Source organism: Pyrgilauda ruficollis, unplaced genomic scaffold, assembly GCF_017590135.1.
Source record: "Pyrgilauda ruficollis isolate IOZ18807 unplaced genomic scaffold, ASM1759013v1 scaffold6, whole genome shotgun sequence".
Taxonomy (NCBI): Eukaryota; Metazoa; Chordata; class Aves; order Passeriformes; family Passeridae; genus Pyrgilauda; species Pyrgilauda ruficollis.
Window position 1 is genome coordinate 3410104 of NW_024527710.1, and position 15557 is coordinate 3425660.

Below are 15557 nucleotides of genomic sequence, written 5' to 3' on the forward strand. Positions count from 1 at the left end.
GAGGGTTTGGAAATCCATCGGGGTGTTGATGCCATGCCTCAGGCTTTTCTTCTCCCACGTTTCCTAATATGCCTATTGCTATTTTATGTGCTCATTCATACATACTAGAGATAGTCCCCTTGTGGGGAAGAAATATGGGCCATTTATTAACAAATCTTAGAGGTTTCTACTCTTTAGCAGTTTTGGTAGAAAAAGTCAAATGTGGGTTAGTGGATAAACAAGAGGTAGATGTACAAATATGTTCAATCACTAAAGCCTTCTTACTGCAGGAGATCAGACCAAAAGCCAAGGCTTGCCAGGTAATATGCAAGGAGAAATGTATCAGTTGTTTAACTGAAGGGTGTGTTGAGTGAAAGAACATGCTGGATGGGGAAATAAACAGCTGGGACTCATTTGATTGTAACACTCAAAGCACCAGACAGTAGTGTCAGAATTTCTGCAAAGCCAAGAAATCCTCAAGAGACAATGTTCATCTGCTGACTTGAATGGAATAGTGGGAAGAATAGCATCAGCCGAATTACTTAAACCTAGCTTTGCTCCAGTGAATAGTATTTGATGAGGCAAATTCTAGAATATTCACTATAAACAAATTGTTTGCACAGCATCAATTTCTGTCTTTTCTTAGTGTTCTGTACCCAGTGTTCCTCTGGACACAAATGAAAATATTTGGTGGGGACACAATATGCTTTGAGAGAAGATTTCAGAAACACACAAAAGCATCATTCTAAAACTAGTGTTATGTCTTTGGAATTGAGACAGAGCTCCCATTTTTTTTTTAATAGATAGATAACATTAATATTGGGGAAGTACAGAGATGGGAAAGCCTGAAACAAACAGGAAAAGTTGAGAAACTCCAGTCATGCTAGTGCCCTACAATGGAGGAGATGCTTCTTTCATGTTTAATTTTATGTGGAATTCCTTGCTTAATACTACAGGCACAATTGTTTTGCTATCTTTTCAAAGGTGAGGATGGATGGGAAAGTGAGCTGGTTTTAAAGCACCTTATCAGTGTCATTATTTTGTCAAAAAAATCAAACTCTTAATCAGTTATTTCTGATCTGAACTTCAGACTTCAGCACCAACACAGCTGCAGTTGTACAACCCCTAAAAGAAAAATTTCCAGAAAAGTATTCTTTCAAAAGCATTTAAAAAGCAGAGCAGAAAAGATAATTTCTATTTTTAAAAATTGCAAACAAGGAAACCATAGGACTGTGGCAGTATATGTTCTCTATACATGCATAAGAGGGATTTTGATGTGTCCTTTTCAATTGCTGTGTGTTCTCAATGAATTTGGATTAAATGAGCTTGAAAGTATAGTTTGATACATTTGCTCTTCTAGCAAGGCCTATCAGAAAAAAAATCATGTCTCTCCCACAGCCTGGCCCCTTCATCCCCCTGTGTTCTCCCTATAGTTCATTACTCCTGGGTTGTGCTCGTGCAGTGCTGTGATGATCTGTCTCTCTGAGGGGACGCAGTGGGGTGCTCCGTTGTTTCAGTGGTTCACTCTGTGGCAAGGTCAGAAAAGCACTTGTGCCACTGGGACAGAGTGGGGGCGTGGGAGGGCAGAAGATGTTTTTCTGCAGGAGGGATTCTCTTAAAACAAGAATATTTCTGAAGGAAAGGTGTTTTTGCTGCATCTTTCAGGCATCTCAAGAGTTTGAAATCTGTAGATTACTGTCACAATCTAGAAAGTAACCATAGTGAAACCTGCAGTTGATTATACCATGCATTTCATTTTTTCAAGTGATCCTTCGAGTGATTTGAGGAAACTCATTAAAAACTGTGTGCTGTATTCTGGCCATAAGGGTCTATGGCACTTCTCTGTAGGACATAAGGATTACCCTTCAATTCCTACCTTATTTCAGCTTTGACTTGAAACAAAACTATTATTGGGGTCGACAGACAGCTCGGTCAAATCTATTCTGGAGGAGTCTCAGAGCAAAGAAATTGGGAGATTAGTCACACCAGCTTGCCAGGAGACTTTGCCTTATATGACATACAGGAATTGCAAAGGGGAACTTTGGAATTATGGAACTGTGCACAGCTACAGAAATGTATGAATAGCAGCAACAGCAGAAGGCACAAGTGAGTCAGTGTTGGAGTCGGTGTTCCCCCACAAAGCCAGGATCTGGTGGCTGACTCTGTTGTTGGTTTGTACTTTGATAGAAAATGTACTCTCAGGCAATACTGTTCTGTGATGGCTGGGTCCCGTGTGCTCTGACATGTCTCTGCCCTGAATGTCTTGTTCAAAGAAAGGTTTATATTCAGGAAATCTTTGTTTATGAGTCATCTTTGTCATCTAAGAGGAGGTGGTCTGCACAGGGAGGCTGTACCCTGATGTGGTGACATGAGCTTGGTGATGAGATGCAGAGTTTGGACAGTGGTCCTGGCTTTTTGCATCTGTGAAGTCTTCTGATTGTGCACAGCACTTTTGGAGAGATGAAGGCTCTGAGATGAATGGGCATGTTTTACCTATGTGCCCCAAATGGGTTAAAGTAGCTTCATCACCATGGGAGGAATGGGGAAACAGACACAGTTCCTCCCATGGTACCTGCTGACATGTAGAGGTGGGCAAAATGGAATCCCTGATACATGCTGGCATCTCGTTTCACATACTGGTTTTGTTATTATTTTGCTTAGATTTATAAACACAAGTACTGAACAAATACTGGATTTTTGTGGGTTTTCCTTACATAGAAACACCCACAATTCTCGCTGTAGCATAACATCACTTTCCTTCAGGGCAGCTGTTGTCAGGAACGATCACTATGGCCAAGTATTTCCCACTGCCTCCACCCAGTCAGGAGTCTGTTGAATAAATGTGATTTAGCCTGCACTCAGATGGAAGCAGGATACTGAGGGAGTTTAGGGGTTTTTCCTCCTATTGATTGGTACCTCAAAGAAATCAACAGACTTGTTAAATCTAATTGATTCCAGCTTCAGACATGCAAAAAAGAGAACTGAAAGTCTCACTTTTCGATTTTTCTCTAAGAGACAGTAGATACAAATATTTTGGAATTTAAATTTTTTGAATGCTGATGATTATTAAAATCAATTCTACTCAGGCAAATTAAACTCTTCCCTATGAGGATCTTTTGATAAATCAGGATTTTTTTCCCTCTGGAAATGACACTGGCCAACATTTTCACTTCCACATTTTGGACTAGGGACTTGAGCTAGCTCTAATCTTATCAAATATCTGTTCAGCAGAATGCATCCTCAAAGGAAATTAAGGAAATTTAACTGAAGTAATCTATTATGAACATATATTGATTACAGGATAAATTTTCAATGCTAAAGAAAATCAGCCCTGAGGTTTTGCAGCTATTCACTGGGAATCTTAGTATGATACAAACAGATTTGGGTTAAAAGCCAGACATATAACAGCTGTGTTGTTGAAAAATTAGGAATCTTATTCTAAATATTTTAAGCCAAAAGAAATGTTTTTAAAAATCTGCTATGCTTCAAAATTGTCTCATGTGAGCAATTTCATTATCTTTAGGGGAACAAGGACTATTTAACTGTTTCTGGATCTTGTCCTTAACTGGTGACATATTTATATATTCCTAATTCAGGAAGCAAAAAAATTAAGAAACCCTTGTGTTTGAGAGATTATAACTGAAGTTACTAGTGTCACTTACAAACATAACTCTTTTTAAAATACAAAAGCCCCCTATATCTGTCAAAAAAAAAAAAAAAAAAGGCAAACAAAAACAGAGGATTTAATTTCTAAATTCAGCAAACCAAGAAATCTAAGTAATTCTTAGGGTTTTTTAAATTAGTAAAGCACGTGGGGAACAGTGGGTGGAGGAGCTTGTATTTCCCTTCCTACCACTTCAGCGTGGGAGGAGCTCCATCAGTCGGAGTCCTGAGCCAGGTCGCAGGGAAGCAGCAGAGAAGCAGATGTGAGCTACAGGGGCCAGTGTGTTGTGTTTTCTTACAGCAAATGGGTCACTCCTGTGAGAAACAAGGGGATGTAAGAATGTTAATTGTTCCTCATGGACTCCATGCTGATGAACTTTGTTCATCATGGACTCATCAGTGCTGAAAAGAGATGACTTGCTGGGTGCCAAGACTGGTGAAACCCTCAGACTGGGAATAAAGGGTCATGCCTTGATCCTTCTTCAGTTATGAAGAGCTGCTCTGTGTCTAGCTTGAAGAAAGTCATCTCTGCTTGGAGAGGCAGAGATGAGGATGGTTGCTAATGCATGCCTACTATATAACATTTTGTGACAAGTGACACTGGTGGTAACTGGAGCACTTGCTTGGGTATGAAATAGGGAGAAATTTAAGGAGAAGCAGAATTTGGACGGTCTGGTCTTCCAGGAATAGCAGGTGTGTGGATTCTGCAACCAGCACTGTAGGAACCCCCTTTGCAGGGAACTTTGTATGGGTTGGACACTTCTATTCTGCCTTCTGTACTAGCTAAACTTAAAAGAATTCACAACTTTGTACAAATTATTCAAAACCATCCAACTATCCATCTCCCCCTTACAGAGTTCCCAAGGGCGGAGATAACACTGCCTTAAGCAGGCAGTGTGAAACTTCTTATCACTGAAGCTTTCAGGCAAAAAGTGAACCACGGAACCACATGTCTTGGAGGGGAGGAGTAGACATGTGTTTCTGTATTTCCACTGACAAATGTGGCTGTTCATGATTTGGTGCAGCAATTCAGCCCAAATCTTTAAAGAGCAGGGGATTTGCAAATATTTTCTGAATTTAGCTTGTGGGATCCTCTGTGCTTAATGCACTCCATTTCCACAGTGCTCTCGAGTGTTCAGAGAGGGCAGGTATCTTGCCAGGGTCAGTGGGCCTGTCCTAACCCGGGACTCTAGGGCTGGGCAGCCTGTCCTGAAGCAACATCTCCAGATGTTTGGAAACATTTGGGTCCTTGGTGCCAGAGCTTGAGAACAAGGTAGCCCTTTGTAGATCTCCAAAGCAAACCCAGCTCCCCTTTCATTGCTCATAGCAGACACCTGATTAGAAATCAAGCAGTTTGGAAATATTTGGAGCATAGAGAAGCTGGGATAGGAATTAGAGAAAGACCAGGGCAGGCTGACTTTTGTGAGTCCTGTTCAGTTGTAATCCTGCTCTTGGATGTTCTGCTGCAGCCCGGTAACACACAGGTGATCTGACAAGTGACCACTTATAGGTGCAGTGTGCTGTCCTGACCTACTTTAAAACACTTGATTTCAGCTGAGCCCCACTCTGCCGGCTTGGCAGGAGGCTTGCTTCAACGCCTGCCGTATTTTCCTTTTGCAAACTAACTCTTTAGTGGAATAATTACTGTACAAACTCCAAAGCCCAGCAAGCTGCTCAGCATTCCAGTTCCACAGGAAGTAAATTCCAAGCTTGCCAAGTCTCCCTCCTCTGCGGCTGCTCGGCATCCCAGATCCCTAAGCCTGTCAGCAGGGGTTACGTAACAGGCACACGCTGGGGCTGTGGCTTTTTATATAGAAAACCAGAAATGAGTGAGTGTGATGTGGCAGGAAGCAGCTTATATGAAAGGCCCAAATGGAGATTGAGAGATGACAGTAATATGTTTTCAATACTAAGTTAAAGCAATGAAATACTTACTTGAGCAGCAACTCTAAAGTCCCTGAAGCTGGTTTTAAAAGGTATAAATGAAGTAAACCTCAAAAATTGCACGGTCAATTTATTTGACAGCATGAGCTTAAATTGCCCTAACAGCTGGTTTAAAAACTGTTCTCTTAAGAGAGAGACAGAAGTATTAAGGCAGCTGTCTTTCTTTTTAGAAACATGGATAAAGGCAATAGGAATACACCAGTAACAACCTCCTGCAAGGAGATGAGCAGTTAAGGTTTGAATCGCTATGTTGGGACCCTGAGTGCAGCCACCAGCCCTGGGGCTGTGCTTCAGCTCAAGCTTTGTCAGCGTGTTTGTCTCCAGCCCTGGCCCTACCTCCTGGATGTATCCTGGGTCTGCACTGTGGTCTTGCTTCCAGTTCCACTTCCTTTTGCTACTGCTTGGACCCTCTGCATAGACCCTGGACCTAGTTTATGTCCCCGTCAGGGACTGCGGATGTGCTGGCACCCAGCTGCGCCTGTCCTGGTCACACATGGCAAGACTGCGGTTTGTGTGTGAGGGGCCTGTCTGCACTGGGCCACCTCAGCCTCCGGCTCACAGCCCTGCATGGAGCAGCCCGGCTCTGCTGCTCTTGACTGGCCTTCAGTGGCACTTCCTTGCTGCTGGATTGAAGCTGATGCTCATGCCAGAGGCATGGACAGTGCCCCAGGGTGGGACACACTGGCCTCAGCAGTGTGGTGCTGAAAGGGTGAGACACGCCAACTTCCACAGCAGTGTTGGGCTGAACTCCCCTGCACATCATCAAACTGCTACAGAAGCTGATGGAAACCAACTTCTTCCTGTGCCATTTATGCTTCTCAAGGGGTAACAAAACTTTTCAAGGTGCCTGTCATGTAGTCACACTAAGCCAATTGACAGCATGTTCCTGACCTCTCTTTTCAGATCATATCTTTTTCCTGTGTACTGAGGGCATTGATTGCTTCTTGGGATGAGCTCAGGCTTTTGTTTAACAAATTTCCTGTTGCAGTGGGGACCAGAGCAGGGGCAGCAGTGTTCTTACAGTGTGTTACCAGGCCCTGGGGTTCTTGCTGCAAGTCTGAACCTTGCTCATGTTTGTTGAAAATTATTTTATGTGGTGATATTTGGAGACCTTCAGAGTTACAATACAGATATGTTAGACTTGAACAAACAGAACTCTTAAGCAAGATACTGTCTCATTTTCCCCCAAGAAGAAGAGAGATGATACAAGGAGGAAACTTCTGGTTTTGCTCTATAGCAGGTGTCAAAGCTGGGGGATCCTTGATCTCTGATGGGTAGGGTTGGGACAATTTTGATCTACTCTGCCAGAATTCAACATAACAGTTTCTGCCTACTTTATCTAGCATGAACAACCTAGGAAAAAAAAAAAAAAAAAAAGCCTGGCAAGCAAGCAGAAGAGGCTGGGATCCTACTTGCAGCCCTGCTGCAGTGGAGGATGGCATGGGTGCTGAGGAGCAGGCTGTGCTGTACTAGAACCTGATGCTGTGTGAATGTTCCCTCCTTCCTTTGACCTGTTTGGACCAAACTGTCTGTGCCCCAGGAGGCATTACCTTCCCTGGCAGAGCCTACCTGAGCCTTGGAAAGTCCATATTCACCTGCCAAGGTTGTCCTCATGGATCATAGGCAGGCCAGCCTGACCTGGATCAGGACCTGCAGCTCCAGCAGCACAGCAGTTGCTGAGCTTCACCTGTTTGGAAATGATTGGAAGTGGAAATGCTATGTAAAAGCAAACCTATGTTTTGAAAGGAATATGTAGTAAAATCTTGCTAAAATAACAGCAAATATTTTCAGCTGATTTTTGGTCCTTTCAAAATAGTAGCTAGGATTTAGAGGGAGGAGTGGAAATATTGTGGCTGTCCTGTCGAATTAGAATCAAAACAGAGAAAAGATGGAGGGGAATTGGTAATAATTAATTTACCAGGATGCCACTGCTCTCATTCAATGTGTTCCAATAAAAAGTAAATATAAATCCAGATTATGTCTGAGCACATGAAGAAATAAACAGTTCCTGTGTATTTCAGAGAAGAATGAACTTCTCATTGCTGTGATTCCCAATGGTTCCTCAGTTTACTTAGAGATGGTCATTGTCAGTACATTCTTTAAACATGAACTAAACTCATTTTTGTTTTGAAATTATGTACTCTATCATCATCAACACCCTAAGCAAGACACTTTGTAAACTATTGTCATATTACAGTTTCATAATGACAAAACCAGCCTAAAATACATACATATAAAATATAGAAGGTCATAAGGTACTGCCAGTATCTTTTGGGGGTAAATTCTCTGGTTCCTCTAAAAGGATTGCTAACCTGATACTGCAGAATTCTGGTGCCTCAAGCAGTGCCCCATCTGAGCAATCACTTTAAAAGTATAGCTCTCTAGGGATGAGAAGAACTGTCTTACCTCTTCCATTGTTTATTATTATGAAAGCTAATGGAAAAATCAGATTTGGAAAAGATATTATGCAGATTCTCTGCAACTAGAAATCCAGCAATTTTAGAAATAATTTTATTCCTTTCTGCTAAAGGTATCCTGTTTCTTTCCTTGTGCTTCGCTGTGTCCTCTCTTTGTAAAGAGGCAATGGAATTTGTTTGAAAATCCAAGCAGGGCCTTGGTCATTTTTACCAGCCTGACTGGGCAGGTACAGCCAGCACTTACATTGGCTGTTGATCATTTTTAGATCTGGTTTTAAAATCATTGTAGAGTATTTAATAGAAGGAATTTCATAAACAACGTAAAATTTCGTTTATGCTTTTACAATTCTTTTTTGGTTTATATTTTTAAAACACTATAAATGAAAATGTTTTCTAGTATACTTAAGTGCTCTGTATTGCATTAGTTCATATTCCTATGGTTCAGATTGCTTGCACTTACGTGTGTGCATTCATCCCCGTGATGGATGATCTTTTTCTGTGCAGCTGAAGTGTTTGAGGAACTTGTATGTTTCAGCAAACTTAACCAGGTAAAAAAAGGAAGAACGTGCACTTTATCACTGCAAATGTTACATGTGAAGGGAGTAAATACATTTAAACTTTAAGAGAAATGCTTAGGCTTTCTTCCATAGATTCCTCTTAAATGGATCATTTAACTTGCTTCTTCATTGTATGCTTCAGAAACTAGAAAGGACTAGAAATTACTTTTTTTTTTTAAATTATGACAAGACTTGAGCATCTTCTGGCCCTCTTGTGTCTTCCTCCCAAATGATATGTGCATCTGCAGCAAAAAGACAACTCTAAGAAAGAGGTATTTTCAGTGTAACTTGATTAGCAAGTTAGTTGCTGTGTGTCTGGAGCACCAGGGAAGGATCTGTGTGCCAGTTTGCCTTTGTAGTCAATAATCTTTTGCAGGAATACAAACATGTATTCACAGAATGCTTCTGTACCTCTGGCATGGACTTTTAACCAGCATCTCTTGCAATCTGTTTCACAACCACCCTTGTCTCCTGTATGTGCTGCTTGCCAACTGTAAATAATGGACTGAGTTTTACATGAGCATGCTCTTTGTATGTCCTAATTCTGGAAGAAGTTGTGTTACCCAGGCCTCACTAGGGACTGTATTTCTGTACTAAATCCTAGCATGTGCGGGTGCCTTCAGCAGGCTGTCGAGATGGCTGCTGCAAACCCATCTTTAAAGCTTTACTGCAAGCCAGACTATTCTGAAACTTGGCATGCAGCATTTGGAGTGGGTGCAGTTCTTTTTGTTAAATCCGGGTCTGTCTCCTGCTCTCTTTTTATAGTCCAGGTTCCCTAGGGCAGAGGGAAGTACCTAACTGCAAATCTGTCTTGCCAAGTGCTTGGCAGCTAGAGCTTCCCCCCACAGTGGAGTCTATCTCCAAAGCAGATAATGTCCATTTGGAAGAACCTGACATTTTAGGCTAGAAAAGGGCAAAGAGTTTTGAAGAATAACTTAGAGATTAAGCTCAAGTAACACACTTATTTATAGACATTGTGGATAAGACAATTTTACGCGTGTGATTGATTGAAAAGAATGTCTTGTAACAAAATCTGTATTGTTTTCCTTTCTCTTGCAATTTTGTCTTTGGCCGCTATTGCTTTATTGTGGCATTTTAGGATATTTGGATGAATGATAATGTTACAAAATGTTATGATATTATTAATGTTACAATATTATAACATTATTATGATAATGTTATGTTATTTTGTACTTGTGTATCACACAAATAGATCTATAATTTTCAAGAAATTTATGAGCTTTATTTGAATCAACTAGATAGCTAGAGTTTGAGAAGTACTTTTATGGCTTTGTGTATGTTAGAGAAATCTGGCATCTGGGCTTGCAAAGTGTGCATTCCAAGGAGCACATATCAGCAGAGCAGAGGTACAGCAGAATTAAGGGCCCAGGGTTGCTGTGAGTCAGTTCTGTAAAACAGCAATCCTGCGGAGTCAGCACAGGCCCCACGAGCAGAAACCTAAACATCTGGTTAACTTTAGGCTTGTGCTTAAGCTTCTTTGACATGAGCTGCTACGGGGGGGTGGGTTTGCTTTTAATCTCTGTTCCAAGAGCTTTACTTTGCAAGGTTACGCTTAGGAAGCACTTTTCCAGCAGGATGGAATTTGTTCCCTAGCTTCAGCCTGCCTTCACATGGTGGGGCAAGGCAAAGGCATACAAGTTCCCAGGTTTCTCTCTTCCTTTTCTCTCTCTCCATATGTGAGCTCTGCATAGGGGGGAGCCAGCCTAAAAGAGAGCTGTAGCTTGTTCGTGTAGGTATCCCAGGTGGAGCATCAAGGGATGCAGAGGTGCTGGGTGCGCACCTGCCTCGGTGTACAAACAGCTTACAAAAAGCTTAGTGTTGAGATTTCCCTTTCAGCTGGGCTGGTGTGTTCAGTAATACCTCAATGTGTGGGCTGACCAGTGTTTCTGAAATTATCTGAGGGACTCTGGCTGTAAACACTTGCAGTGGGCTTGTTCCTTTACTCCCCCAAGCTATGAAAACAAATTGCTCTTCCTTTTGGATTGAATTCCATTCCCATGTCACTTTATTGCTGCTCTTCCTCTATGTTTCTCTCTCAAATATTTTCCTCTGTTTGCCTCTCAAGACTTTCTGTATTCATATTAATTATTACCTGCAATAGTTTGTTTACATATATTCTATATACTGCTTTATAATCAAGTTCTGAATTAAATTCAGTTGTCCTAGTTTTAATGACAACATAGTCAAAGAGAACCCTACAAGAACAACCACGGCTGAAAATGCTTGAGGGAAATTACATTCTTGCCATGACAGTGATGTTCTATCTGAAAAGCTGCCGGAAAAATAGCACTAGTCTGTCAAAGCCTTTCAGCTGCACTCTCTTCTAACAGAGAGTGGAAAATGTTGCTTTGATCCACCCAAATAAAGGAACTCAGCTTTGGAGGGCTTTTCTGACTCTTTGGTCAGAATGGGTTTGGACCAGTGAGTTCAGTAAAGCTCTTAAAGATCCCTGCTGTGCTGAGGTCTGATACCCTTAATTACACATTATAAACTTGATAAACTCATTTCTGGGAAGAAGAATGTACAAGTCAAATGAATAGAGTGGGAGGGAAACACCTTCTAGGAAGACTTAATTGTGAACTGAGGGAATTAAGGCTTGACAACAAATGCTGTTTCTGTTAACTGACCAACAGGATGATCTCCCTCCATCCAAGTGGGAGGATGTTAATGACTCGTTACAGTTTGTTTGATGGGAATTGGAATTTATTGTGGTATCTGGTCGCATCTATCTTTCAGTTCTTCATCTGTTTTGATAAGGAAAAAATCCTGTGCTGCTGTATCCAGCTTCATTCCTCCTGATAAATAAGCTGCATATCTTTATAAACCATCAATTACCCTCTGTTTGTCAGTTTTATAAACTGGAAAAGATTAGTGGGAAGAGAAAGGGCGGGTTGCAGCTCATGTTGTGTGCAGGACCGGATGGTGTCAGGGAGGGAGCTGAGGGCTCCTGCTGAGCAGGGAGCAGGGAAGGTGGATGGGGACACCCCACCAGGGCACTTCCCTGCTGCTGCCTCCCCACCTGCAGCTCCTGCCCAAACCCTGTGTGGCCCAGGCATGAAAGAACACCTGTGCACAGCGCTGCCCTGTTCTCCAGGTCTGGGGAGCGGATTGTTTGGACCAGTGTTGCTGTTGAAGGACTATGTCTTCTGCTGGGCTGAAAGGTGCCCTGGGGGAGCTGCCCCCTTTGTAAGCACCACCTTGAGAGCCTGCTGTGGGCAGAGCTCCTCCTGCATCCACAGCTCCCTTGCTCACTTATATGTGATGCTTTTTTAACTGTGCCAGCTGCAGTGCTTTTGGGACCATTGGTTTCCCCTGCCACAAACACTGAAACTAGCAGAGGCAGGTGTATTTCTTGTGCTACCTGAATCTTACTGTTGATCTCTTATTGAATGCAGTCCTCGTTTTTACAGAAGCCTCCCTCATAACTCCCAGTAAATTCACAAGGAGCTTTTTGCACTGGAAGATAGAAAATAGACCTGCTGGGATTAATCCAGACTACATGCACTTGGCTGAATCACAGCAATATATTTCTCCCCTGGATATTTTGAGACTTCTTTGAACATTTCAAATTAGCATTTCACTCAGGCTGATGCTAGTGATAGAGGATGAGTGACGTTAATATTTGAAAATTTTGTAGTAAATCTAATTTTCAGGTTTGCATGCCAAATCTTAGCATGTACTGAGGCACTTGGAGCTGACATATAGATCTTGTAGTTACAATTTAAATGTGTGGCTTGTCTCAGCATTTCATGCTCTGATATACAAATATTACAGGGTTAAAACCAGTGTGTTGTAAGCAGGATGATATGGCTCTTTTGAATAATTAGTACCTGGTAGAACTAAACACCATCTCACAAACTGTGACTATGGTCTGTCACCACACGCAAAACAACTGGGCTGGTAATTTTAATATTTTACCTCACATTTTACTGGGAGGCCATGGGCAGTTATGCATGTCTGGATTATGCTCTGGTCTCAGGGGTCAGTATGTATTCCTAAGGGCAGTGTGACAGCAGGAGCTTGGTAGTTCAGCAGCTGTCAGCTGAAGTGGCTCAGTAATGTCCTATCACATTCGTTAGGTTCCTAAATGGCGACAAAAAGTAGGCCTTGATTAATCAGTTTTAAGTGCTCTATGAAGTTGTAGGCGATGAATCTCCATGGAGATGTTTCAAGGAAAAGCCCAACATTAAGTCTCCGTTTTAAACCCTGAAATAAGGCCAAGTAATGCAATTCTGGAGTACTGTTGGTGCAGTATATGTGTATCCTTGTCCAAAGTAATTTACCACAGATTTTACAGTCCTCTTTTTGCTGCTGTGATAGAGGACTTAGCACATGTAAGTCATAATAGAGCAAATGAATAAAAGCATTGATTTTTAGTGAACAAAAAGCTGAGCTAACAGGAGGTAATTAACACAGACCTTCCTCCCCTCCCAGCACGGGCTGCCTGTAAGTGAATATTTCAGAATACTGTCAGTTTTACAAAGACAGCTGGGGTAAATACCTATAAATTCAAACTGTACACTGTTTTTTCATTAAGCAACTGCAATGAGTGTGACTCAAGTTACAGAGTTCCAGAACTAGTTGTAAGCAGATCTGCAATGGAAAACATATGCCAGATTATGAAGGATCCCAGCAGGCAATAACTGCTTGGCTGTGAGCTGTGTGCAGGACAGCTCTGTGTCCTGGTGAATTGTCCGTAGTAAATACCACAGTTGAATCCATTAAATGCACTAAAAGAACAAAAAGGTCCTCAATATGTATGTGTTCAAGAAGCGTTTGGACAACACTCTCAGGCCCATGGTGTGAGTCTTGGGAGGGTCAGGAGTTGGAGCTGATGATCCTGGTAGGTCCCTTGAAGCTCAGGATATTCTATGATGATCCTGGTAGGTCCCTTGCAGCTCAGGATAGTCTATGATGCTGTGTGTCTTCCCTGCTGCAGTAAGTGAGCCACTGTTATCCCCTCTCTTTTGGGATGTGGAAGGAGCCCCACGAGTAGCTAATATAGTCTATGGAAGTGGGCTGGCCATCAGAAGGTGGAGTAACTTCTTGGAGTTTTGAAAGAAAGTTTGAAAACATTTTATAGCTGAATATCAATCTGGTGAAGGAAGATGATGTTGTTTATAGAATAAGGAAAAAAAGCTGGCTGTAGCATTTTGTGTCCTCTTGAGATACACACTACTCAGTCTCCCCTCAGTGCTTTCTTCCTGACAAGTGTATACTCACATAGTAGAAACTTCAGCAGTTCTCTTTGAAATTGGCATTCCCAGATCTGATAAGACAAGGCTACAGACAAGAAAACTGAAATGCCACAGAGAACTCTAGAATTTCTTACCTCCACCACCAAGTTCAAGTTGGGGGGTTGATAAGGAAACGGAGCTCTTTGAAACAAGTAAACAGACAGAAGAACAGGAGCAGGACTCAAGAGGACTCCCAGGACACTTGGAAATAATTGATACTTTTCACATAACACACAGTAACACTTACAGCAGCAAAAGAATGATTAAAGACAGACACCTTATAGCAACACAGAGTGCATCTGAGCGGATTTTTGGGGGGAGATGGTGAGAAAAAACAGGAATGGGAAGTATGAGAGAGGTTTTATCAATGAGCTGCCTCCTGCTACACATGACCTGTGGCATTCATTATATCAATCATTTCACCTCTCCTCCCAAGATCCTGAATTTTTTTAAATGTCAGTTGTTGGACTACATCCCTATCTCATCACATCAAGAAGTAAAACTAATTATGCATTATTTGTTACAATTGGTTTGTTTATGCCATAAAAAAGCATGGATCAAATTAATACCTTACATAAAACACTTTTAGCACTAGAATTTTTGAAGCAGAAGTTTAATTAGGTCTTAGATTAAAATGTGACTCTTCTGAAAACTGTGCAAGAACTTGCTGCCAGAAACCAAATAACATGTAACAAAACCACTCTCTTCCCTGCCATAGCCCCACAGGAAGATGTGAGTCTTTCCATAAATGGAATAAACAATACTCTGGGGATACTCAGGAATGCATATAGTAGTTAGTTTTAAACATGATACAATAAACCATTGTATAGGGATAATTCTAGCAGTCAGTGGACATGAAAGTAGAAAGGGTTGAGTCATGGAGAGGCAGAATTGAGCGTACAACAGGCATATTTAAAAACCCTTGGTTATCTAGGTTATGCTGATGTAAAATATCCAATTTACTGGACCCTCAGCTCAGCAGTACCAGAATTTTTTTGTTACCAGGGTAACAAAACTCTATATGCTGGCCTTTGTAAGCGTATGATCAAAGGGACTATCCAGTTTCCACCCACTGTGTGCAGGCTGCCAATTTAAATATTTACTACCCCTTGAACTGGCCAGCCAGGAACGCAGCAGCAGAGAGGGGTATGAACCACATATGTACTGCCACTGACCTGGGACATGTTCTGTTTTCTGGATAAGCTACAAGAGAATTCTGAAGTGAACATGCTGTGGCTACATAAGAAGAATAATTTACTATGTGCTCTAAAAAAAATAAACATTAGAAACACCCAACCAAAAAAGCATTTACAGTTGTGCTGCAGGAAGAGCATTGCTTCAGTAATGTCTCAAGAGAACTGTGCTTGCTATAAGCGTACCACTTGAGCTGCATGGTTTCATTGTAGATTAGGAATTCATAAAGCTGTAAAGTACTAATTTCCTTTAAAATGCTGTAGTTCTATGAAGTGATTTGAATGGTTAGTAATTTTCTCTACACAGCCAAGCTGTCTTTTAAATGTGGTGTAAAATTGAGCAAACAAGAGGAAACTGGGTGGTTGGGGTTTTTTTCCTTTTACTTCAGTTGCCTTATGTGGTCTGCCTTCATGGGGCAGAAAAAATTCAGGTGTCCCCTGCTAAATGCAAACACTTTATTTATATCAACTCATTCAGAACATTCCTCTTTATAACCAACAAATATATGAGGCAAGCTCTAAAGTTGTTTTTTTTCCTTTGTATTT